Source organism: Balaenoptera ricei, chromosome X (assembly GCF_028023285.1).
Source record: "Balaenoptera ricei isolate mBalRic1 chromosome X, mBalRic1.hap2, whole genome shotgun sequence".
Lineage (NCBI taxonomy): Eukaryota > Metazoa > Chordata > Mammalia > Artiodactyla > Balaenopteridae > Balaenoptera > Balaenoptera ricei.
Window position 1 is genome coordinate 49,858,906 of NC_082660.1, and position 26,826 is coordinate 49,885,731.

The 26,826-nt window shown below is 39.7% G+C and overlaps 1 protein-coding gene across 5 annotated transcripts in view; it reads left to right on the plus strand.

The window, feature by feature from the left end:
* RRAGB (Ras related GTP binding B) overlaps positions 1–26,826 on the plus strand; it is a 58,541-nt gene that overhangs the window by 17,458 nt on the left and 14,257 nt on the right. The gene's annotated exons all lie outside the window — the stretch shown is intronic.

A 26,826-nucleotide genomic window follows, 5' to 3' on the forward strand; every position in this document is an offset into this window, starting at 1 on the left:
TACATTTAAGGTAATTATCAATTTGTATGTCCCTATTACCATTTTCTTAAATGTTGTGGGTTTGTTATTGTAGTTCTTTTTCTTCTCTTGTGTTTCTTGCCTAGAGAAGCTCCTTTAGCATTTGTTGTAAACCTGGTTTGGTGGTGCTGGATTCTCTTAGCTTTTGCTTGTCTGTAAAGCTTTTAATTTCTCCATAAATATGAATGAGATCCTTGCTGGGTAGAGTAATCTTGGTTGTAGGTTTTTCTCCTTCATCACTTTAAATGTGTCCTGCCACTCCCTTCTGGCTTGGAGAGTTTCTGCTAAAAGATCAGCTGTTAACCTTATGGGGATTCCTTTGTGTGCTACTTGTTGTTTTTCCCTTGTGGCTTTTATGGTGTTAGGGTCTAGTTTCATTCTTTTACATGTAGCTGTCCAGTTTTCCTAGCACCACTTATTGAAGAGACTGTCTTTCTCCATTGTGTATCCTTGCCTCCTTTGTCATAGATTAGTTGACCATAGGTGCATGGGTTTATCTATGGCCTTTCTATCTTGTTCCATTTATCTATGTTTCTGTTTTTGTGCCAGTACCATATTGTCTTGATTACTTGTAGCTTTGTAGTATAGTCTGAAGTCAGGGACTCTGATTCTTCCACCTCTGTTTTTTTCCCTCAAGACTGCTTTGGCTATTCGGGGTCTTTTGTGTCTCCATAGAAATTTTAAGATTTTTTGTTCTAGTTCTGAAAAAAATGCCGTTGGTAATTTGATAGGGATTGCATTGAATCTGTAGCTTGCTTTGAGTAGTATAGTCACTTTCACAATATTGATTCTTCCAATCCAAGAACATGGTATGTCTCTCCATCTGTTGGTATCATCTCTAATTTCTTTCATCAGTGTCTATAGTTTTCTGCATACAGGTCTTTTTTCTCCCTAGGTGGGTTTATTCCTATGTATTTTATTCTTTTTGTTGCAATGGTAAATGGGAGTGTTTTCTTAATTTCACTTTCAGACTTTTCATCATTACTGTATAGGAATGCAAGAGATTTCTGTGCATTAATTTTGTATCCTGCAACTTTACCAGATTCATTGATTACCTCTAGTAGTTTTCTGGTGACATCTTCAGGATTCTCTGTGTATCGTATCATGTCATCTGCAAACAGTGACAGTTTTACTTCTTCTTTTCCAATTTGTATTCCTTTTATTTCTTTTTCTTCTTTAATTGCCATGGCTAGGACTTCCAAAACTATGTTGAATAATAGTGGTGAGAGTGGACATACTTGTCTTATTCCTCATCTTAGAGGAAATGCTTTCAGTTTTTCACCATTGAGAATGATGTTGGCTGTGGGTTTGTCGTATATGGCCTTTATTACGTTGAGGTAGGTTCCCTCTATGTCCACTTTCTGGAGAGTTTTTATCATAAATGGGTGTTGAATTTTGTCAAAAGCTTTTTCTGCATCTATTGAGATGATTATATGGTTTTTCTTCTGCAATTTGTTAATATGGTGTATCACATTGATTGATTTGCATATAGTGAAGAATCCTTGCTCCCTGGGATAAATCCCAGTTGATCATGGTGTATGATCCTTTTAATATGTTGTTGGATTCTATTTGCTAGTATTTCGTTGAGGATTTTTGCATCTATATTCATCACTGATATTGGTCTGTAATTTTCATTTTTTGTAGTATCTTTGTCTGGTTTTGGTATCAGGGTGATGGTGGCCTCATAGAATGAGTTTGGGAGTGTTCCTTCCACCACAATTTTTTGGAAGTGTTTGAGAAGGATAGGTGTTAGCTCTTCTCTAAATGTTTGATAGAATTCACCTTTGAAGCCATCTGATCCTGGAGTTTTGTTTGTTGGAAGATTTTTAATCACAGTTTCAATTTCATTACTTGTGATTGGTTTGTTCATATTTACTATTTTTTCCTGGTTCAGTCTTGGAAGGTTATACCTTTCTAAGAATTTTTCCATTTCTTCCAGGTTGTCCATTTTATTTGCATAGGGTTGCTTTTAGTAGTCTCAGGATGCTTTGTATTTCTGCGGTGTCTGTTGTAACTTCTCCTTTTTCATTTCTAATTTTATTGATTTATGTCCTCTCCCTCTTTTTCTTGATACGTCTGGCTAATGGTTTATCAATTTTGTTTATCTTCTTGAGGAACCAGCTTTTAGTTTTATTGATTCTTGCTATTGTTTTCTTTGTTTCTATTTCATTTATTTCTGCTCTGATATTCATGATTTCTTTTCTTCTGCTAACTTTGGGTTTTGTTAGTTCTTCTTTCTCTAGTTCCTTTAGGTGTAAGGTTAGATTTTTTATTTGAGATTTTTCTTGTTTTTTGAGGTAGGCTTGTATAGCCATAAACTTCCCTCTTAGAACTGCTTTTGCTATATCCCATAGGTTTTGGATCATCGTGTTTTCATTGTCATTTGTCTTTAGGTATTTTTTGATTGCCCCTTTGATATCTTCAGTGATCTCTTGGTTATTTAGTAACGTATTGTTTAGCCTCCATGTGTTTGTGTTTTTTATGGTTTTTTCCCCTGTAATTAATTTCTAATCTCATAGCGTTGTGGTCAGAAAAGATGCTTGATATGATTTCAATTTTCTTAAATTTACTGTGGCTTGATTTGTAACCCAAATTGTGATCTGTCCTGGAGAATGTTCCGTGCGCACTTGAGAAGAAATTGTATTCTGCTGCTTCTGGATGGAATGTCCTATAAATATCAATTAAGTCTATCTGGTCTATTGTGTCATTTAAAGCTTCTCTTTCCTTATTTATTTTCATTTTGGATGATCTGTCCTTTGGTGTAAGTGAGGTGTTAAAGTCCCCCACTGTTATTGTGTTACTGTCGATTTCCTCTTTTATATCTGTTAGCAGTTGCCTTATGTATTGATGTGCTCCTATGTTGGGTGCATATATATTTATAATTGTTATATCTTCTTCTTGGATTGATCCCTTCCTTGTTCATTATGTAGTGTCCTTCCTTGTCTCTTGTAACATTCTTTATTTTAAAGTCTATTTTATCTGATATGAGTATTGCTACTCCAGCTTTCTTTTGATGTCGATTTGCATGGAATATCTTTTTCCATCTCCTCTCTTTTGGTCTGTATGTGTTCCTAGGTCTGAAGTGGGTCTCTTGTAGACAGCATATATACGGGTCTTATTTTGGTATCCATTCAGCCAGTCTATGTCTTTTGGTCGGAGCATTTAATCCATTTACATTTAAGGTAATTATCGATATGTATGTTCCTATTACCATTTTCTTAATTGTTTTGGGTTTGTTATTGCAGGTCTTTTCCTTCTCTTGTGTTTCTTGCCTAGAGAAGTTGCTTTAGCATTTGTTGTAAAGCTGGTTTGATGTTGCTGAATTCTGTTAACTTTTGCTTGTCTGTAAAGGTTTTAATTTCTCCGTCAAATCTGAATGAGATCCTTGCTGGGTAGAGTAATCGTGGTTGTAGGATTTTCCCCTTCATCAATTTAAATATATCCTGCTGCTCCCTTCTGCCTTGGAGAGTTTCTGCTGAAAGATCAGCTGTTAACCTTTTGGGGATTCCCTTATGTGCTATTTGTTGTTTTTCCCTTGCTGATTTTAATATGTTTTCTTTATATTTAATTTTTGACAGTTTGATTAATATGTGTCTTGGCGTGTTTCTCCTTGGGTTTATCCTGTATGGGACTCTCTGTGCTTCCAGGACTTGATTAACTATTTCCTTTCCCATATTAGGGAAGTTTTCAACTATAATCTCTTCAAATATTTTCTCCGTCCCTTTCTTTTTCTCTTCTTCTGGGACCCCTATAATTCGAATGTTGGTACGTTTAATGGTGTTCCAGAAGTCTCTGAGACTGTCCTCAATTCTTTTCATTCTTTTTTCTTTATTCTGCTCTGCAGTAGTTATTTCCACTATTTTATCTTCCAGGTCACTTATCCATTCTTCTGCCTCAGTGATTCTGCTATTGATTCCTTCTAGAGAATTTTTAATTTCATTTATTTTGTTGTTCATCACTGTTTGTTTGCTCTTTAGTTCTTCTAGGTCCTTTTTACACGTTTCTTTTATTTTCTCCTTTCTATTTCCAAGATTTTGGATCATCTTTACTATCATTATTCTGAATTCTTTTTCAGGTAGACTGTCTATTTCCTCTTCATTTGTTCAGTCTGGTGGGTTTTTGCCTTGCTCCTTCATCTGCTGTGTGTTTCTCTGTCTTCTCATTTTGCTTAACTTACTTTGTTTGGGGTCTCCTTTTCATAGGCTGCAGGTTCGTAATTCCCGTTGTTTTTGGTGTCTGTCCCCAGTGGCTAAGGTTGGTTCAGTGAGTTGTGTAGGCTTCCTGGTGGAGGGGACTAGTGCCTGTGTTCTGGTGGATGAGGCTGGATCTTGTCTTTCTGGTGGGCAGGTCCACGTCTGGTGGTGTGTTTTGGGGTGTCTGTGTCCTTATTATTATTTTAGGCAGCCTCTCTGCTAATGGATGGGGTTGTGTTCCTGTCTTTCTAGTTGTTTGGCATAGGGTGTCCAGCACTGTAGCTTGCTGGTCGTTGAGTGGAGCTGGGTCTTGGCGTTGAGATGGATATCTCTGGAGATTTTTGCTCTTTGATATTATGTGGAGCTGGGAGGTCTCTTGTGTACCAGTGTCCTGAACTTGGCTCTCCCACCTCAGAGGCACAGCCCTGACACCTGGCTGGAGCACCAAGAGCCTGTCATCCACACGGCTCAGAATAAAAGGGATAAAAAGAAGAAAGAAAGATAGAAGAAGATAAAATAAAGTAAAATAAAATAAAGTTATTAAAATAAAAGTAAAAAATTATTATTAAGAAAAATTTTTTGAAAAGTAATAAAAAAAATCAGACAGAATCATAGGACAAATGGTAAAAGCCAATCTCTACAGACAAAATCACATGCAGAAGCATACACATACACACTCACAAAAAGAGAATAAGGGAAAAAAATATATACATAGTTGATCCCAGAGTCCACCTCCTCAATTTGGGGTGATTCGTTGTCTATTCAGGTATTCCACAGATGCAGTGTACATCACGTTGATGTGCAGATTTAATCTGCTGCTCCTGAGGCTGCTGGGAATAATTTCCCTTTCTCTTCTTTGTTCGCACAGCTCCCAGGGTTCAGCTTTGGCTTTAGATCTGCCTCTGCCTGTAGGTCGCCTGAGGGCCTCTGTTCTTCGCTCAGACAGGACGGGGTTAAAGGAGCAGCTGATTCGGGGGCTCTGGCTCACTGAGGCTGGGGGGAGTGATGGGTACGGAGTGCTGGTCGAGCCTGCGGCAGCAGAGGCCACCATGACGTTGCACCAGCCTAAGGCACGCCGTGTGTTCTCCCGGGGTAGTTGTCCCTGCATCACGGGACCCTGGCAGTGGTGGGCTGCACAGGCTCCCGGGAGGGGAGGTGTGGATAGTGACCTGTGCTTTCACACAGGCTTCTTGGTGGCTGCAGCAGCAGCGTTAGCGTCCCATGCCCTTTTCTGGGGTCCGCGCTGATAGCCGCGGCTCCCGCCCATCTCAGGAGCTCCTTTAAGCAGCGCTCTTAATCCCCTCTCACACACCAGGAAACAAAGAGCCAAGAAAATGTCTCTTCCCTCTTCGGCAGCTCCAGACTTTTTCCTGGACTCTCTCCTGGCTAGCTGTGGCACACTAGCCCCTTCAGGCTGTGTTCATGCAGCCAACCCGAGTCTTCTCCCTGGGATCCGACCTCTGAAGCCCAGGCCTCAGCTCCCAGCCCCCTCCCATCTCGGCGGGTGAGCAGACAAGCGTCTCAGGCTGGTGAGTGCTGCTCGGCACTGATCCTCTGTGCGGGAATCTCTCCGCTTTGCCCTCCGCACCCCTGTTGCTGCGCTCTCCTCTGTGGCTCTGAAGCTTCCTCCCTCCGCCACCCACAGTCTCCGCCCACGAAGGGGCTTCCTAGTGTGTGGAAACCTTTCCTCCTTCACAGCTCCCTCCCACTGGTGCAGGTCCCGTCCCTATTTTTTGTCTCTGTTTTTTCTTTTTTCTTTTGCCCCACCCAGGTACGTGGGGCGTTTCTTGCCTTTTGGGAGGTCTGAGGTCTTCTGCCAGCGTTCAGTAGGTGTTCTGTAGGAGTTGTTCCACATGTAGATGTATTTCTGATGTATTTGTGGGGAGGAAGGTGATCTCCGCATCTTACTCTTCCGCCATCTTGAAGCTCCTCCTCCCATACCATATCTTTTTCATCCGTTCATCTTTTGATGGGACTTAGGTGGTTTCCATATCTTGGCTCTTATAAATAATGCCACAGTGAACATAGGGGTGCATGTATCTTTTCAAATTAGTGTTTTCATATTCTTTGGGTAAATACCCGGAAGTGGGATAGTTGGATCATATGGTAGTTATATTCTTGATGTATTTTTACATTTTATTTATATATTTATGTATTTATTTTGGGCTTTGTTGCTGCACACGGGCTTTCTCTAGTTGCATCGAGTGGGGGCTACTCTTCTTTGCCATGCGCAGACTTCTCGTTCCTGTAGCTTCTCTTGTTGCGGAGCACGGGCTCTAGGCGCGCGGGCTTCAGTAGTTGTGGCTCACAGGCTCTAGAGCGCAGGCTCAGTAGTTGTGGCACACGAGCTTAGTTGCTCCATGACATGTGGGATCTTCCTGTACCAGGGATCAAACCTATGTCTCCTCCATTAGCAGGCAGATTCCTCGCCACTGCACCAACAGGGAAGTCCATATTTTTTATTTTTGAGGACTCTCCATATTTCTTCCATAGTCGTTGCACCAATTTACATTCCCACAAACAGCATATGAAGGTTCCCCTTTCTACACTTGTTATTTCTACACTTGTTATTTCTTGCCTTTTTGATAATAGGCAATCTAAGGGGCGTAAGTCAGTATATTATTGTGGTTTAGATTTACATTTCCATACTAATCAGTGATATTGAACATTTTTTCATGTGCCTGTTGGCCATCTGTATATCTTTGGAAAAATGTCTATTCAGCTGCTCTTCCCATTTTTTTTTAACTCATCTTTTTATTTATTTATTTATTTTTAGCTGTGTTGGGTCTTCGTTTCTGTCCGAGGGCTTTCTCTAGTTGCGGCAAGCGGGGGCCACTCTTCATTGTGGTGTGCAGGCCTCTCACTATCGCGGCCTCTGTTTTTGCGGAGCACAGGCTCCAGACACACAGGCTCAGTAGTTGTGGCTCACGGGCCTAGTTGCTCTGTGGCATGTGGGATCTTTCCAGACCAGGGCTCGAACCCGTGTCCCCTGCATTGGCAGGCAGATTCTCAACCACTGCACCACCAGGGAAGCCCCTCTTCCCATTTTTTAATATGGTTGCTTGTTTTGTTTTTGATGAGTTTGTATGAATTCTTTATGTATTTTGGATAGTAACTGCTTATCAGATATATGATTTTCAAATATCTTTTTCCATTCAGTAGGTTGCCTTTTTGTTCTGTTGATGGTTTCTTTTGCTATGCAGAAGCTTTTTAGTTTGATGTAGTCCCATTTGTTTATTTTTGCTTTTGTTTCCTTTGTCTGAGGAGACATATCTAGAAAGACATTGCTAAGACTGATGTCAAAGAGAGTACTGCCTATGTTTTCTTCTCGGAGTTTTATGGTTTCAAATCTTGTGTTGAAGTCCTTAAACCATTTTCAGTTATTTTTTCTGTATGGTGTGAGATATTGGTCTAGTTTCACGTTTTTGCATGTCACTCTTCATTTTCTCCAACACCATTTATTGAAGAGACTATTCTTTCTCCACTGTGTATTCTTGCTCCTTTGTTGTAAATTAATTGTCCATATATGCATGGGTTTATTTCTAGGCTCTCAGTTCTACTCCTTGCTCTGTGTGGTTTTTCTGCCAATACCATGCAGTTTTGATTACTGTGGCTTTGTAGTATATTTTGAAGTCAGGGAGTGATGTACCTCCAGCTTTGTTCTTTTTTTCAGGGTTGCTTTGGCTATTTGGGATCTTCTATGGTTCCATACAAATTTCAAATTTTAGGATTATTTGATCTATTTCCGTGAAAAATGTTAGAATTTTGATAGGGATTGCATTCAGTTTTTATGTTGCTTTGGGTAGTAGAGACAGTTTAACGATACTAATTCTTCTAATCCAAGAACAGAGAATATCTTCCCATTCATTTGTTTCTTCAATTCCTTTCATCATTGATTTATAGATTTCAGTGTACAGTTCTTTTTTACTTCCTTGGTTAAATTTATTCCTAGGTATTTTATTCTTTTTGTCACAATTATAAATGGTATTGTTCACTTAATCTCTCTTTCTACTAGCTCATTATTGGTGTATAGAAACACAACAGATTTTTGTATATTGATTTCATATCCTGCGAATTTAATGTCTTTGTTTCTTATTTCTAATAGTTTTTTTTGGTGGAGACTTCAGGATTTTCTATATATAAAATTATGTCATCTACAAATAGTAACAGTTTTACTTCTTTCTTTCCAATTTGGATGTCTTTTATTTCCTTTTCTTGCCTAATTGCTCTGGCTAGGACTTCCAATACTATGTTGAATAAAAGTGGCTAGGGTGGGCATTCTTGTCTTGTTCCTGATTTTAGAGGAATAGCTTTCAGTTTTTCACCATTGAGTATGATGTTAGCTCTGGGTTTTTCATATATGGCCTTTATTATGTTGAGGTACATTCCTTTTATACCTACTTTATTGAGAGTTTTATCATAAATGTGTGTTGAATCTTGTCAAATGCTTTTTCTGCAGTTACTCAGATAATCATATGATTTTTATACTTTATTTTGTTAATGTGGTATATCACACGGATTGATTTGCAGGTGTTGAACCATCCTTGTATAACTGGAGTAAATCCCACCTGATCATGGTGCATGATCCTTTTAATGCATTGTATTTGGTTTCCTATTATTTTATTGAGGATTTTTGCATCTATGTGCATCAGAGATACTGGCTTGTAATTTTCTTTTTGTGTGTGTTGGCTTTGTCTGGTTTTGGTATCATGGTAATGTTGGCCTCATAAAATGAGTTAGGAAGTGTTCCCTTCTCTTCAGTCTTTTGGAGTAGTTTGGGAAGGATAGGTATTAAATCTTCTGTGAATGTTTGGTAGAATTCATCTGTGAAGCCATGTGGTCCTGGACTTTTGTTTTTTGGTAGCTTTTTGATTACTGTTTCAATCTCTGTACTAGTGATCAGTCTATTCAAACTATTTCTTCATGGTTCTGTCATAGAAGGTTGTATGATTCTAAGAATTTGTCCATTTCTTCTAGGTTGTCCAATTTGTTGGAATATAGCTGTTCATAGTATTCTCTTATAATCCTTTGTATTTCTGTGGTATCTTTTGTTATTCTCCTCTTTTGTTTCTGATTTTTTAATCAGGATTTTCTCTCTTTTCTTCTTTGTGAGTCTAGCTAAAGGTTTGTCAGTTTTTTTAATCCTTCAAAAGAACCCACTGTTAATTTCATTGACCTTTTCTCTTGTCCTTTTAGTCTCTATTTCATTTATATCTGCTCTGATCTTTGTTATTTACTTTCTTCTACTGATCTTGGGCTTTGTTCTTCTTTTTCTAGTTCCTTTAGGTATAAAGTTATTTATTTGAGATTTTTCTTGTTTCTTGAGCTAGGCCTATATTACTATAAACTTCCCTATTTGTGCCACTTTGCTGGATCACATAGATTTTGGTATGTCATATTTTCATTTGCCTTCAGGTAGTTTTCGATTTCTCCTTTGATTTCTTCATTGACCCAATATTGTTCAGTAACATGTTGTTCAGTCTCCACATATTTGTTATTCTTCCAGCTTTATTCTTGTAGTTGATTTTAGTTTCATACCATTGTCAGAAAAGATGCTTGATATGATTTCAGTCTTCTTAAATTTATTGAGCCTTGTTTTGTGTTACAACATATGGTCTATCTCTCAGAAAGTTCCATGTGCAGAAGAATTTGTATTCTGCTGCATTTGGATGGAATGTTCTGTACAAATCTATCAAATCCATCTGGTCCGATATTTCATTTAAGGCCAGTGTTTCCTTCATTTAAGGCCATCTGTCTGGATGATCTATCCATTGATGTAAGTGGGGTATCGGTGTTAAAGTTCCCTACTGTTATCATATTGCTGTCAATTTGTTTTCTTACTTCTGTTAATAATTGCTTTATATATTTTCGTGCTCCCATATTAATCACTGTTATGTCATTTTTACCTCTTACTACCCTTTTTCGGCTTGAAGTCCATTTTGTGTGATATGAGTATGGCTACACCCACTTTCTTTTCACTGACATTTGCTTAGACTATCATCTTCTGTCTGTTTACTTTTAGCCTATAGAGCTGAGGTGAATCTCATGGAGGCAGCACAGAGTTGAGTATTGTTTTATAACCTCTCCAGCTTACTCTGTGTCTTTTGATTGGTGAATTCAGTTCATTTACATTTTGGGTGATTACTGATGGATGAGTACTTAGTACTGCCATTTTATCTTCTGATTTCTGCTTCATCTATATTATCATTGTTTCTTTTTTTTAACAACTTTATTGGAGTATAATTGCTTTATAATGTTGTGTTAGTTTCTGCTGTACAACATTTGGTAGTGTATATATGTCAGTGCTACTCTCTCACTTCGTTCCAGCTTACCCATCACCCTCCCCATGTCCTCAAGTCCATTCTCTACGTCTGCGTCTTTATTCCTGTCCTGCCCCTAGGTTCATCAGAACAATTTTATTTTAAGATCCTATATATATGTGTTAGCATACGGTATTTGTTTTTCTCTTTCTGACTTCACTCTGTATGACAGACTGTAGGTCCATCCGGCTCACTAAAAATAACTCAATTTCGTTTCTTTTTATGGCTGAGTAATATTCCATTGTATATATATATGCCACATCTACTCTATCCGTTAATCTGTTGATGGACACTTAGGTTGCTTCCATGTCCTGGTTATTGTAAATAGAGCACCAAAGAACATTGTGGTGCATGACTCTTTTTGAATTACAGTTTTCTCAGGGTTTATGCCCAGTAGTAGTATTGCTGGGTAGTATGATAGTTCTATTTTTAGTTTTTTAAGGAACATCCATACTGTTCTCCAGAGTGGCTGTATCTATTTACATTCCCACCAACAGTGCAAGAGGGTTCCCTTTCCTCCACACACTTTCCAGCATTTATTGTTGTAGATTTTTTGATGATGGCCATTCTGACTGGTGTGAGGTGATACCTCATTGTAGATTTGATTTGCATTTCTCTAATGATTAGTGATGTTGAGCATCCTTTCATGTGTTTGTTGGCAATCTGTATATCTTCTTTGGAGAAATGTCTATTTAGGTCTTCTGCCCATTTTTGGATTGGGTTGCTTCTTTTTTTGATATGGAGCTGCATGAGCTGCTTGTAAATTTTGGAGATTAAACCTTTGTCAGTTGCTTCATTTGCAAGTATTTTCTCCCATTCTGACTGTTGTCTTTTTGTCTCGTTTATGGTTTCCTTTCCTGTTCAAAAGCTTTTAAGTTTCATTAGGTCACATTTGTTTATTTTTCTTTTCATTTCCATTTGTCTAGAAGGTGGGTCAAAAAGGATCTTGTTGGCTATTGTAAATAGTGCTGCAGTAAACATCGTGGTACATGTCTCTCTCTGAATTATGGTTTTCTCAGGGTATATGCCCAGTAGTGGTATTGCTGGGTCATATGGTAGTTCTATTTTTAGCTTTTTAAGGAACCTCCATACTGTTCTCCATAGTGGCTGTGTTAATTTACATTCCCACCACCAGTGCAAGAGGATTCCCTTTTCTCCACACCCTCTCCAGCATTTATTGTTTGTATATTTTTTGATGTTGGCCATTCTGACTGATATGACGTGATACCTCATTGTGGTTTTGATTTGCATTTCTCTAATGATTAGTGATGTAGAGCATCCTTCCATGTGTATTTTGAAAATCTGTATATCTTCTTTGGAGAAATGTCTATTTAGGTCTTCTGCCTATTTTTGCATTAGGTTGTTTGTTTTTTCAATATTGAGCTGCATGAGCTACTTCTATATCTTGGAGATTAAACCTTGGTCAGCTGCTTCGTTTGCAAATATTTTCTCCCATTTGGAGGATTGTCTTTTCGTCTTGTGTATAGTTTGCTTTGATGTGCAAAAGCTTTTAAGTTTCATTAGGTCTCATTTGTTTATTTCTGTTTTTACTTCCACTTCTCTAGGAGGTGGGTCAAAAAGGATCTTGCTGTGTTTTATACCATAGAGTATTCTGCCTATGTTTTCCTCTAAGAGTTTTATAGTGTCTGGCCTTACATTTAGGTCTTTAATCCATTTTGAGTCTACTTTTGTGTTCGGTGTTAGGAAGTGTTCTAATTTCATTCTTTTACATGTAGCTGTCCAGTTTTCGCAGCACCATGTATTGAAGAGACTGTTTTCTCCATTGTATGTTCGTGACTCCCTTATCAAGGATAAGGTGACCATATGTGTGTGGGTTTATCTCTGGGCTTTCTATCCTGTTCCATTGATCAGTATTTCTGTTTTTGTGCCAGTACCATACTGTCTTGATTACTGTAGCTTTGTAGTATAGTCTGAAGTCAGGGAGCCTGATTCCTCCAGCTCCATTTTTCTTTCTCAAGAGTGCTTTGGCTATTCAGGGTCTTTTGTGTTTCCATACAAATTGTGAAATTTTTTGTTCTAGCTCTGTGAGAGATGCCATTGGTAGTTTGATAGAGATTGCATTGAATTGTAGATTGCTTTAGGTAGTTAAGTCATTTTAATAGAGTTGATTATTCCAATCCAAGAACATGGTATATCTCTCCATCTTTTTGCATCGTCTTTAATTTCTTTCATCATTGTCTTATATTTTTTTGCGTACAGGTCTTTTGTCTCCTTAGATAGGTTTATTCCTAGGTATTTTATTCTTTTTGTTGCAGTGGTAAATGGGAGTGTTTTTGTAATTTCTCTTTAAGATTTTTCGTCCTTAGTGTATAGGAATGCCAGAGATTTCAGTGCATTAATTTTGCATCCTGCAACTTGGCCAAATTCATTGATGAGCTCCAGTAGTTTTCTGGTAGCATCTGTAAGATTCTCTATGTATAGTATCATGCCATCTGCAAACAGTGGCAGTTTTTCTTCTTCTTTTCTGATTTGGATTCCTTTTATTTCCTTTTCTTCTGTGACTGCCATGGCTAAAACTTCCAAAACAATGTTGAATAATAGTGGTGCAGGTGGGCAACCTTGTCTTGCTGCTGACCTTAGAGGAAATGGTTTCAGTTCTTCACCATTGAGAACGATGTTGGCTGTGGGTTTGTCATGTATGGCCTTTATTATGTTGAGGTAAGTTCCCTCTATGCCTGCTTTCTGGAGAGCTTTTATAATAAATGGGTGTTGAATTTTGTTGAAAGCTTTTTCTGCATCTATTGAGATTATCATATGGTTTTTCTCCTTCAGTTTGTTAATATGGTGTATCACATTGATTGACTTGCATATATTGAAGAATCCTTGCATTCCTGGGATAAACCCCACTTGATTATGGTGTATGATGCTTTTAATGTGCTGTTGGATTCTTTTTGCCACTATTTTGTTGAGAATTTTTGCATCGATGTTCATCGGTGATATTGGCCTGTAGATTTCTTTTGTTGTGACATCTTTGTCTGGTTTTGGTATCAGGGTGATGGTGGCCTCGTAGAATGAGTTTGGGAGTATTCCTCCCTCTGCTATATTTTGGAAGAGTTTGAGAAGGATAGGTGTTATCTCTTCTCTAAATGTTTGATAGAATTCACCTGTGAAGCCATCTGGTCCTGGGCTTTTGTTTGTTGGAAGATTTTTAATCACAGTTTCAATTTCAGTGCTTGTGATTGGTCTGTTCATATTTTCTATTTCTTCCTGGTTCCATCTTGAAAGGTTGTGCTTTTCTAAGAATTTGTCCATTTCTTCCAGGTTGTCCATTTTATTGGCATATAGTTGCTTGTAGTAATCTCTCATGATCCTTTGTCTTTCTGCAGTGTCAGTTGTTACTTCTTCTTTTTCATTTCTAGTCATGTTGATTTGTGTCTGCTCCCTTTTTTCCTTAATGAGTCTGGCTAACGGTTTATCAATTTTGTTTATCTTCTCAAAGAACCAGCCTTTAGTTTTATTGATCTTTGCTATCGTTTCCTTCATTTCTTTTTCATTTATTTCTGAGCTGATCTTTATGATTTCTTTCCTTCTGCTCACTTTGGGGTTTTTGTGTTCTTCTTTCTCTAATTGCTTTAGGTGTAACATTAGGTTGTTTACTTGAGATGTTTCTTGTTTCTTGAGCTAGGGTTGTATTGCTATAAACTTCCCTCTTAAAACTGCTTTTGCTGCATCCCATAGGCTTTGGATCGTCATGTTTTCATTGTCATTTGTTTCTAGGTATTTTTTGATTTCCTCTTTGAATTTTTTCAGTGATCTCTTAGTTATGAAGTAGTGTATTGTTTAGCCTCCATGTGTTTGTATTTTTTACAGTTTTTTTTTACTGTAATTGATACCTAGTCTCATAGCATTGTGGTTGGAAAAGATACTTGACACGATTTCAATTTTTTTTAATTTACCAAGGCTTGATTTTACCAAAGATATGAATCTGTCCTGGAGAATGTTCCATGAGCACTTGAGAACAAAATGTATTCTGTTGTTTTTCGATGGAATGTCCTGTAAATATCAATTAGGTCCATCTTATCTAATGTGTTATTTAAGGCTTGTGTTTCCTTATTTATTTTCATTTTGGATGATCTGTTCATTGGTGAAAGTGAGGTGTTAAAGCCCCCTCCTATTGCTGTGTTACTGTCGATTTCCCCTTTTATGGCTGTTAGTATTTGCCTTATGTATTGAGGTGCTCTTATGTTGGGTACAGAAATATTTTCAATTGTTTTCTCTTCTTCTTGGATTGATCCCTTGATCATCATGTAGTGTCCTTCTTTGTCTCTTGTCTGTATTTTAAAGTCTATTTTGTCTGATATGAGAATTCCTGCTCCAGCTTTCTTTTGATTTCCATTTGCGTGGAATATCTTTTTCCACCCCTTCAGTTTCAGTCTTTATGTGTCCCTTGGTCTGAAGTGGGTCTCTTGTAGGCAGCATACATAGGGGTCTTGTTTTTGAATCCGTTCAGCCGGTCTTTGTGTTTTGGTTGGAGCATTGAATCCATTTACATTTAAGGTAGCTATTGATATGTATGTTCCTATTACCATTTTCTTAATTGTTTTGGGTTTGTTATTGTAGGGCTTTTCCTTCTCTTGTGTTTCCTGCCTAGAGAAGTTCCTTTAGCATTTGTTGTAAAGCTGTTTTGGTGGTGCTGAATTCCCTTAGCTTTTGCTTGTCAGTAAAGATTTTAATTTCTTTGTCGAATCTGAATGAGGTCCTTACTGTGTAGAGTAATCTTGGTTGTAAGTTTTTCCCTTTCATCACTTTAAATATGTCCTGCCAATCCCTTCTGGCTTGCAGAGTTTCTGCTGATAGATCAGCTGTTAACCTTTTGGGGATTCCCTTGTATGTTTTTTGTTGCTTTTCCCTTGCTGCTTTTAATATTTTTTCTTTGTATTTAATTTTTGATAGTTTGATTAATATGTGTCTTGGCATGTTTCTCCTTGGATTTATCCTGTATGGGATTCTCTGCGCTTCCTGTACTTGATTGACTATTTCTTTTCCCATGTTAGAGAAGTTTTCAACTATAATCCCTTCAAATATTTTCTTAGACCCTTACTTTTTCTCTTCTTCTTCTTGGACTCCTATAATTCGAATGTTTGTGTGTTTAATGTTGTCTCAGAGGTCTGTGAACCTGTCCTCAATTCTTTTCATTCTTTTTTCTTTATTCTGCTCTGTGGCAGTTATTTCCACTCTTTAATCTTCCAGGTCACTTATCCATTCTTCTGCCTCAGTTATTCTGCTGTTGATTCTTTCTAAAGAATTTTTAATTTCATTTATTCTGTTGTTCATCATTGTTTGTTTGCTCTTTAGTTCTTCTAGGTCCTTGTGAAACGTTTTTTGTATTTTCTCCCTTCTATTTCCAAGATTTTGGGTCATCTTTACTCTCATTACTCTGAATTGTTTTTCAGGTAGACTGCCTATTTCCTCTTCATTTGTTTGGTCTGGTGGGTTTTTACATTGCTCCTTCATCTCCTGCATTTTTCTCTGTCTTCTCATTTTTTTTAACTTACTGTGTTTGGGGTCTCCTTTTCGCAGGCTGCAGGTTCGTAGTTCCTGTTGTTTTTGGTGTCTGCCCCCAGTGGGTGAGGTTGGTTCAGTGGCTTCTGTAGGCTTCCTGGTGGAGGGGACTGGTACCTGTGTTCTCGTGGGTGTGACTGGATCTTGTCTTTCTGCTGGGCAGGGCCATGTCCGGTGGTGTGCTTTGGGTTGTCTGTGAACTTAGTATGATTTTAGGCAGCCTCTCTGCTAATGGGTGTTTTTGTGTTCCTGACTTGCTAGTTGTTTGCATAGGGTGTCCAGCACTGTAGCTTGCTGGTTGTTCAGTGGAGCTGGGTCTTTGCATTGAGATGGAGATCTCTGTGAGAGCTTTCACCATTTGATATTAAGTCAGGCTGGGAGGTCTCTGGTGGTCCAATGCCCTGGACTTGGCTCTCCCACCTCTGAGTCTCAGGCCTGACACCTGGCTGGAACAGCAAGACCCTGTCAGCCACACGGTCATTTCTGCACTGCTGCCCTGCCAGGAGCGTCCCAATGTGGCAACCAACTCAGTCTCCAGCTTCCCTTTCCTCAGGACGGGCTCATTGTTTCTTTCTCCTTGTGTTTCTGGCTTCCATTTTTGTTTGGTGGTTTTCTATGATATTTTTCTCAGTTTCCTCATTTTGTTTTGTGTCTCCGTTCTAGATTTATGTTTTGTAATTAACATGAAGTTTGTATCAAATGTCACATAGATAAATAGTTTTTTTTGCTGATAGCATCTTATCTTCATTTAACTGTATGGTTTTCCTCTTCCCCTTTTGTGTTTTTGTTGTCTCAAACTTTCCCTTTTTATGTTGTAAGTTTATTACCAAATTGAAGTAGCTATAGTTATTTTTTCTGCATTTTGTCCCTTTTTTAACCTTTATACTGTAATAAAGTGTTTAAGAACCTTTTCTGATAAATAGTTGCAATTTTCTGATTCTGTCTGTCTATCACCTTACTTACTCCAAGTTTTGTGTACTTTTGTCTTTGTTTCTGGTATACGACCTCTGTTCAGCATCTCTTGTAAGGCACGTCTAGTGTTGAAGAACTCCCTCAGCTTTTGTTTGTCTGGGAAAGTCTTTATTTCTCCTTCATATCTGAATGATAACTTTGGTGGATACAGTATCCTTGGGTGACAACTTTTATGTTTTAGTATTTTGATAATGTCATTCCATTCCCACCTGACCTGTAGAGTTTCTGCTTAGAAATCTGCTGATAGCCTAATTTGGGTTCCTTTGTAGTTTACCATTTTTTTCTCCCTGGCTGCCTACAAAATTGTTTCTTTGTCATAGACTTTTGACAGTTTTAATATGTGTCTTAGAGAAGGTCTTTTTGCATACAGGTAATTACGTGTACTCTTAGCTTCATGGACTTGTATATCCAGTTCCTTCCACAGTTTAGGAAATTCTCAGCTATTATTTATTTAAATAAACTCTGTGCTCCCTTCTCCCTCTTTTCTCCTTCTGTGATGTCCATTATCCTAATGTTGCCCTACCTAAAAGAGTCAGATAGCTCTTGTAGAATTTCCTCATTTTTTTGCATCTTATTTTTCTTTCCTCTTCTACTTGTATCTTTTCTAGATTTCTATCTTCACACTCACTAGTTCGCTCTTCCATATGGTCTGCTTTATTTCCAGTGCTTTTTAATGCATTCTTTTTTTAAACATCTTTATTAAAGTATAATTGCTTTACAATGGTGTGTTAGTTTCTGCTTTATAACAAAATGAATCAGTTATACATATACATATGTTCCCATATCTCTTCCCTCTTGCATTTCCCTCCCTCCCACCCTCCCCATCCCACCCCTCTAGGTGGTCACAAAGCACCGAGCTGATCTCCCTGTGCTATGCGGCTGCTTCCCACTAGCTATCTATTTTACATTTGGTAGTGTATATATGTCCATGACACTCTCTCACCCTGTCACATCTCACCCCTCCCCCTCCCCATATCCTCAAGTCCATTCTCTAGTAGGTCTGTGTCTTTATTCCCATCTTGCCACTAGGTTCTTCATGGCCTTTTTTTTCCCTTAGATTCCATATATATGTGTTAGCATACTGTATTTGTTTTTCTCTTTCTGACTTACTTCACTCTGAATGACAGAATCTAACTCCATCCACCTCATTACAAATACCTCCATTTCATTTTTTTTATGGCTGAGTAACATTCCATTTTATATATGTGCCACATCTTCTTTATCCATTCATCCGATGATGGACACTTAGGTTGCTTCCATGTCCTGGATATTGTAAATACAGCTGCAATGAACATTTTGGTGCATGATTCTTTTTGAACTATGGTTTTCTCAGAGTATATGCCCAGTAGTGGGATTGCTGGGTCGTATGGTAGTTCTATTTGTAGTTTTTTAAGGAACCTCCATACTGTTCCCCATAGTGGCTGTATCAATTTACATTCCCACCAACAGTGCAAGAGGGTTCCCTTTTCTCCACACCCTCTCCAGCATTTATTGTTTCTAGATTTTTTGATGATGGCCATTCTGACTGGTGTGAGATGATATCTCATTGTAGTTTTGATTTGCATTTCTCTAATGATTAATGATGTTGAGCATTCTTTCAAGTGTCTGTTGGCAATCAGTATATCTTCTTTGGAGAAATGTCTATTTCGGTCTTCTGCCCATTTTTGGATTGGGTTGTTTGTTTTTTTGTTATTGAGCTGCATGAGCTGCTTGTAAATCTTGGAGATTAATCCTTTGTCAGTTGCTTCATTTGCAAATATTTTCTCCCATTCTGATGGTTGTCTTCTGGTCTTGTTTATGGTTTCCTTTGCTGTGCAAAAGCTTTTAAGTTTCATTAGGTCCCATTTGTTTATTTGTGTTTTTATTTCCGTTTCTCTAGGAGCTGGGTCAAAAAGAATATTGCTGTGATTTATGTAATAGAGTGTTCTGCCTATGTTTTCCTCTAAGAGTTTGATAGTGTCTGGCCTTACACTTAGGTCTTTAATATATTTTGAGTTTATTTTTGTGCATGGTGTCAGGGAGTGTTCTAATTTCATACTTTTACATGTATCTGTCCAATTTTCCCAGCACCACTTATTGAAGAGGCTGTCTTTTCTCCACTGTATATGCTTGCCTCCTTTATCAAAGATAAGGTGACCATATGTGCGTGGGTTTATCTCTGGGCTTTCTATCCTGTTCCATTGATCTATATTTCTGTTTTTGTGCCAGTACCAAACTGTCTTGATTACTGTAATAATTGTAATATAGTCTGAAGTCAGGGAGCCTGATTGCCCCAGCTCCATTTTTCGTTCTCAAGATTGCTTTGGCTATTCTGGGTCTTTTGTGTTTCCATCCAAATTGTGAAATTTTTTGTTCTAGTTCTGTGAAAAATGCCAGTGGTAGTTTGACAGGGATTGCATTGAATCTGTAGATTGCTTTGGGTAGTAGAGTCATTTTCACAATGTTGATTCTTCCAATCCAAGAACATGATATATCTCTCAATCTATTTGTATCATCTTTAATTTCTTTCATCAGTGTCTTATAATTTTCTGCATACAGGTCTTTTGTCTCCTTAGGTAGGTTTATTCCTAGATATTTTATTCTTTTTGTTGCAGTGGTAAACGGGAGTGTTTTCTTAATTTCACTTTCAGATTTTTCGTCATTAGTGTATAGAAATGCAAGAGATTTCTGTGCATTAATTTTGTATCCTGCTACTTTACCAAATTCATTGATTAGCTCTAGGAGTTTTCTGGTAGCATCTTTAGGATTCTCTATGTATAGTATCATGTCATCTGCAAACAGTGACAGCTTTACTTCTTCTTTTCCGATTTGGATTCCTTTTATTTCTTTTTCTTTTCTGATTGCTGTGGCTAACACTTCCAAAACTATGTTGAATAATAGTGGTGAGAGTGGGCAACGTTGTCTTGTTCCTGATCTTAGTGGAAATGGATTCAGTTTTTCACCATTGAGGACAATGCTGGCTGTGGGTTTGTCATATATGGCCTTTATTATGTTGAGGAAAGTTCCCTCTATGCCTACTTTCTGCAGGGCTTTTATCATAAATGGGTGTTGAAGTTTTTCGAAAGCTTTCTCTGCATCTATTGATATGATCATATGGTTTTTCTCCTTCAATTTGTTAATATGGTGTATCACGTTGATTGATTTGCATATATTGAGGAATCCTTGCATTCCTGGGATAAATCCCACTTGATCATGGTGTATGATCCTTTTAATGTGCTGTTGGATTCTGTTTGCTAGTATTTTGTTGAGGATTTTTGCATCTATGTTCATCAGTGATATTGAGGATTTTTGCATCTATGTTCATCAGTGATATTGGCCTGTAGTTTTCTTTCTTTGTGACATCTTTGTCTGGTTTTGGTATCAGGGTGATGGTGGCCTCGTAGAATGAGTTTGGGAGTGTTCCTCCCTCAGCAATATTTTGGAAGAGTTTGAGAAGGATAGGTGTTAGCTCTTCTCTAGATGTTTGATAGAATTCACCTGTGAAGCCATCTGGTCCTGGGCTTTTGTTTGTTGGAAGGTTTTTAATCACAGTTTCAATTTCAGTGCTTGTGATTGGTCTGTTCATATTTTCTATTTCTTCCTGGTTCAGTCTCGGCAGGTTGTGCATTTCTAAGAATCTGTCCATTTCTTCCAGGTTGTCCATTTTATTGGCATAGAGTTGCTTGTAGTAATCTCTCATGACCTTTTGTATTTCTGCAGCGTCCGTGGTTATTTCTCCTTTTTCATTTCTAATTCTATTGATTTGAGTCTTCTCCCTTTTTCTCTTGATGAGTCTGGCTAATGGTTTATCAATTTTGTTTATCTTCTCAAAGAACCAGCTTTTAGTTTCATTGATTTTTGCTATTGTTTCCTTCATTTCTTTTTCATTTATTTCTCATCTGATCTTTATGATGTGTTTCCTTCTGTTAGCTTTGGGATTTCTTTGTTCTTCTTTCTCTAATTGCTTCAGGTGCAAGGTTAGGTTGTTTATTCGAGATATTTCCTGTTTCTTGAGGTAGGCTTGTATTGCTATAAACTTCCCTCTTAGCACTGCTTTTGCTGCGTCCCATAGGTTTTGGGTCGTCGTGTCTCCATTGTCATTTGTTTCTAGGTATTTTTTGATTTCCCCTTTGATTTCTTCAGTGATCACTTCGTTATTAAGTACTGTATTGTGTAGCCTCCATGTGTTTGTATTTTTTACAGATCTTTTCCTGTAATTGATATCTAGTCTCATAGTGTTGTGGTCGGAAAAGATACTTGATACGATTTCAGTTTTCTTAAATTTACCAAGGCTTGATTTGTGACCCAAGATATGATCTATCCTGCAGAATGTTCCATGAGCACTTGAGAAAAATGTGTATTCTGTTGTTTTTGGGTGGAATGTCCTATAAATATCAATTAAGTCCATCTTGTTTAATGTATCATCTAAAGCTTGTGTTTCCTTATTTATTTTCATTTTGGATGATCTGTCCATTGGTGAAAGTGGGGTGTTAAAGTCCCCTACTATGATTGTGTTGCTGTCGATTTCCCCTTTTATGGCTGTTAGTATTTGCCTTATGTATGGAGGTGCTCCTATGTTGGGTGCATAAATATTTACAATTGTTATACCTTCCTCTTGGATCGATCCCTTGATCATTATATAGTGTCCTTCTTTGTCTCTTGTAATAGTCTTTATTTTAAAGTCTATTTTATCTGATATGAGAATTGCTACTCCAGCTTTCTTTTGATTTCCATTTGCATGGAATATCTTTTTCCATCCCCTCACTTTCAGTCTGTATGTGTCTCTAGGTCTGAAGTGGGTCTCTTGTAGACAGCATATATATGGGTCTTGTTTTTGTATCCATTCAGCCAGTCTGTGTCTTTTGGTGTGGGCATTTAATCCATTTACATTTAAGGTAATTATCGATATGTATGTTCCTATTCCCATATTCTTAAATGTTGTGGGTTTGTTATTGTAGGTGTTTTCCTTCTGTTGTGTTTCTTGCCTAGAGAAGTTCCTTTAGCATTTATTGTAAAGCTGGTTTGGTGGTGCTGAACTCTCAGCTTTTGCTTGTCTGTAAGTGTTTTAATTTCTCCATCAAATCTGAATGTGATCCTTGCTGGGTAGATTAGTCTTGGTTGTAGGTTTTTCTCCTTCATCACTTTAAGTATATCCTGCCACTCCCTTCTGGCTTGTAGAGTTTCTGCTGAGAAATCAGCTGTTAACCTTATGGGGATTCCCTTATGTGTTATTTGTTGTTTTTCCCTTGCTGATTTTAATATGTTTTCTTTATATTTAATTTTTGACAGTTTGATTAATATGTGTCTTGGCGTGTTTCTCCTTGGGTTTATCCTGTATGGGACTCTCTGTGCTTCCAGGACTTGATTAACTATTTCCTTTCCCATATTAGGGAAGTTTTCAGCTATAATCTCTTCAAATATTTCCTCAGTCCCTTTCTTTTTCTCTTCTTCTTCTGGGACCCCTATAATTCGAATGTTGGTGCGTTTAATATTGTCCCAGAGGTCTCTGAGACTGTCCTCAGTTCTTTTCATTCTTTTTTCTTTATCCTGCTCTGCAGTAGTTATTTCCATCATTTTAGCTTCCAGGTCACTTATCCTTTCTTCTGCCTCAGTTATTCTGCTATTGATCCCATCTAGAGTATTTTTAATTTCATTTATTGTGTTTTTCATCATTGCTTGGTTCCTCTTTAGTTCTTCTACGTCCTTGTTAAATGTTTCTTGCATTTTGTCTATTCTATTTCCAAGATTTTGGATCATCCTTACTATCATTATTCTGAATTCTTTTTCAGGTAGAGTACCTATTTCCTCTTCATTTGTTAGGTCTGGTGTGTTTTGACCCTGCTCCTTCACCTGCTGTGTGTTTTTCTGTCATCTCATTTTGCTTATCTTACTGTGTTTGGGGTCTCCTTTTCACAGGCTTCAGGTTCGTAGTTCCCGTTGTTTTTGGTATCTGTCACCAGTGGCTAAGGTTGGTTCAGTGGGTTGTGTAGGCTTCCTGGTGGAGGGAAGTAGTGCCTGTGTTCTGGTGGATGAGGCTGGATCTTGTCTTTCTGGTGGGCAGGTCCACGTCTGGTGGTGTGTTTTGGGGTGTCTGTGGCCTTATTATGATTTTAGGCAGCCTCTCTGCTAATGGATGGGGCTGTGTTCCTGTCTTGCTAGTTGTTTGGCATAGGGTGTCCAGCACTGTAGCTTGCTGGTCTTTGAATGAAGCTGGGTCTTGATGTTGAGATGGATATCTCTGAGAAATTTTCGCCGTTTGTTATTACGTGGAGCTGGGAGGTCTCTTGTGGACCAGTGTCCTGAAGTTGGCTCTCCCACCTCAGAGGCACAGCCCTGATGCCTGGCTGGAGCACCAAGAGCCTTTCATCCACACAGCTCAGAGTAAAAGGGAGAAAAAATAGAAAGAAAGAAAGAGGATATAATATAGTGAAGTAAAATAAAGCTATTATAAAGCAAAGCTATACAGACAAATTCTCACCCAGAAGCATATACATATACACCCACAAAAAAAGGAAAAGGGGAAAAATTAATATATCCTGCTCCCAAAGTCCACCTCCTGAATTTGGGATGATTCATTGTCTATTCAGGTATTCAACAGATGCAGGCACATCAAGTTGTTTGTGGAGTTTTAATCCACTGCTTCTGAGGCTGCTGGGAGAGATTTCCCTTTCTCTTTGTTCGCACAGCTCCCCGGGTTCAGCTTTGGATTTGGACCCGCCTCTGCGTGTAGGTCCCCTGAGGGCGTCTGTTCCCCGCCCAGACAGAACGGGGTTAAAGGAGCAGCTGCTTCGGGTGCTCTGGCTCACTCAGGCCGAGGGGAGGGAGGGGTACGGAGGAGGCGGTGCAAGCCTGCAGCGGCAGAGGCCGGCGTGACGTTGCACTAGCCTGAGGCGCGCTGTGTGTTCTCCCGGGGAAATTGTCCCCGGATCACGGGACCCTGGCAGTGGCCGGCTGCACCGGCTCCCGGGAGGGGCGGTGTGGAGAGTGACCTGTGCTCGCACACAGGCTTTTTGGTGGCGGCAGCAGCAGCCTTAGCGTCTCATGCCCGTCTCGGGGGCCCGCGCTGATCGCCGCGGCTCGCGCCTGTCTCTGGAGTTCGTTTAGGCGGTGCTCTGAATCCCCTCTCCTTGCACGCCGCGAAACAAAGAGGCAAGGAAAAGTCTCTTGCCTCTTCAGCAGCTGCAGACTTTTTCCCCGGACTCCCTCCCGGCTAGCTGTGGTGCGCTAACCCCTTCAGGCTGTGTTCACGCTGCCAACCCCAGTCCTCTCCCTGCGATCCGACTGAAGCCCGAGCCTCAGCTCCCAGCCCCCGCCCGCCCCGGCGGGTGAGCAGACAAGCCTCTTGGGCTGGTGAGTGCTGCTCGTTGCCAAGCCTCTGTGCGGGAATCTCTCCATTTTTCCCTCTGCGCCCCTGTTGCTGTGGGATCTGCGCTGATAGCCGCGGCTCGCACCTGTCTCTGGAGCTCGTTTAGGCGGTGCTCTGAATCCCCTCTCCTCGCGCACCAGGAAACAAAGAGGGAAGAAAAAGTCTCTTGCCTCTTCGGCAGCTGCAGACTTTTTCCCGGACTCCCTCCCGGCTAGCTATGGTGCACTAACCCCTTCAGACTGTATTCAAGCCGCCAACCCCAGTCCTCTCCCTGCGATCCGACTGAACCCGGAGCCTCAGCTCCCAGCCCCGCCCGTCCCGGCGGGTGAGCAGACAAGCCTCTTGGGCTGGTGAGTGCTACTCGTTGCCGTACCTCTGTGCGGGAGTCTCTCCGCTTTGCCCTCCGCACCCCTGTGGCTGTGCTCTCCTCCGTGGCTCCAAAGCTTCCTCCCTCTGCCACCCGCAGTCTCCGCCCACGAAGGGGCTTCCTAGTGCGTGGAAAGCTTTCCTCCTTCACGGCTCCCTCCCACTGGTGCAGGTCCCATCCCTATTCTTTTGTCTCTGTTATTTCTTTTTTCTTTTGCCCTACCCAAGTACGTGGGGAGTTTCTTGCCTTTTGGGAGGTCTGACGTTTTCTGCCAGCATACAGTGGGTGTTCTGTAGGAGAAGTTCCACGTGTAGATGTATTTCTAATGTATCTGTGGGAAGGAAGGTGATCTCCGCATCTTACTCTTCCGCCATCTTCTCTACCTCACCCCTTAATGCACTCTTTATCTCATTTATTGAGTTTTTCAGCTCCAGAATTTTAGTTCTTTTTTTTTAATTTCAATGTTTTTGGTAAAGCATTCCTGTTTATTAATTTTATTCCTGAGCTAATTGATGTGCCTTTCTGAGTTTTCATGTAGCTTGTTGAATTTCTTCATGACAGCTATTTTAAATTCTCTGTCAGATCATATTATTCTGTGACTTTGGTTTCTGGGGAATTGTCATTTTCTTTTTGTGGTGCGGTGTTACTGTGCTTCTTCATGGTACTTCCTTCTGCCAGAGCATGTGAAGTGAGACAAGTTAGAAATTAGGGGTCTTTTCTTTTTTCATAGGTGGCACTCTAGCACAAGTTTTTGGTTTCTCTTACCTGAGCTGCCTCTGTCAGAGCTGTGCCCCCTGTCCCAACTCTCATTATCACTTCTGGTGTTTTCAGGATCATTGGCACCTTGCTTCTGCCTATGTCACTGGCAGAAGCTGCCTGGTTCACCTGGATGGTGGGTTCTTCCCTAGCTTCCAGGATCCTCTGAGTCTCAGGCTCAGCCACCGTGGGGGAAGGGGTGGGGGGAGCCAGGGTCATACCAGTGCCTCTTCCCTATCTGGTTTTCTAAGTTTCTCAGGCTCTGCCACTGCTGGTGGGAGAGCAGAGGGGCTGGAGGCTTGGGCACCTCAGTGGCTGGAGGGACAGGGCTGCAGGCCCCATTCCCACTGCTGTACAGTTAGATGTGGCCATGGGTGCCACTGCAGCCAGGAGGCTGGTGTTGTGTGTGCTGTCTGCTCTGCTGCTACCAGGTTCTCTGGGGCTGCAGGCTTAGCTGCCCTGGCCAGAGGGCCAGGATTATAGGCACTACCTCTACTGTTCCTTCAGTTCTGCCTCCTCTATCTGTTCCAGTCCATCCACCTTTAGATGTACAGGTGTGTGGAATTCTCTAGCATCCTGGTGTGTTGGACAAAAGTACCTTTGTTGAGTTGTAAATGTTTTACTGGTTGTAGATTGAAGGAGAGAGACAGAGGTAGCTTTTCATTCCATCATGTTGTTGATGCCACTCCTTGATTTTTTTGTTCAGGATAGAACACTACTGTATTCTTCTAGCCAGCTGGCAATTGAGAATTTCTTGGGAAGCTGCACACAGCCTAAGGAGCAAAGAGCAACATTCTGCTAAAAAGTTAACTTGGAGCCATTTTCATATAGTTTAGAGTGTTTGACTAGTTATTCATTCAGTAAATATTCATTGAGCAAGTACTCTGTGGCAAGCTCTGTGCTAAAAGCTGGGAAACAATGTCAAACTGTAACAGACATGGTCCTTACCTTCATGGAGCTTGCCATCTAGGGGATTGAATGCCATTAATTAAAAACTCACACAAATATGTATAATATCACACTTGTGGTGAGTGTTAAAAATAAAACCAATGTGTTAGTATAATTGCCTATGGTGACTAGATTTGCCCAAGTCAGTGAGGTCAGGGATAGTTTCTGTGAGGAAGTATGGATTGAACTGAAATCCAGTGGAACAAGTAGGAGTTAATTAGGTATAAAAGTAAGGGGATAGCATGTGAGACAGAGTGAAAAGCATGTGTAAAGGCCCCTCGGCGGATAGACCATGGGCCACTAGAACTGAGGGAAGGTCAAAGTATATTTGGAACACAAGGAGGGGAGCAAAAGGTGGCACAAAATGTGGCTTAAGAAGTAAGA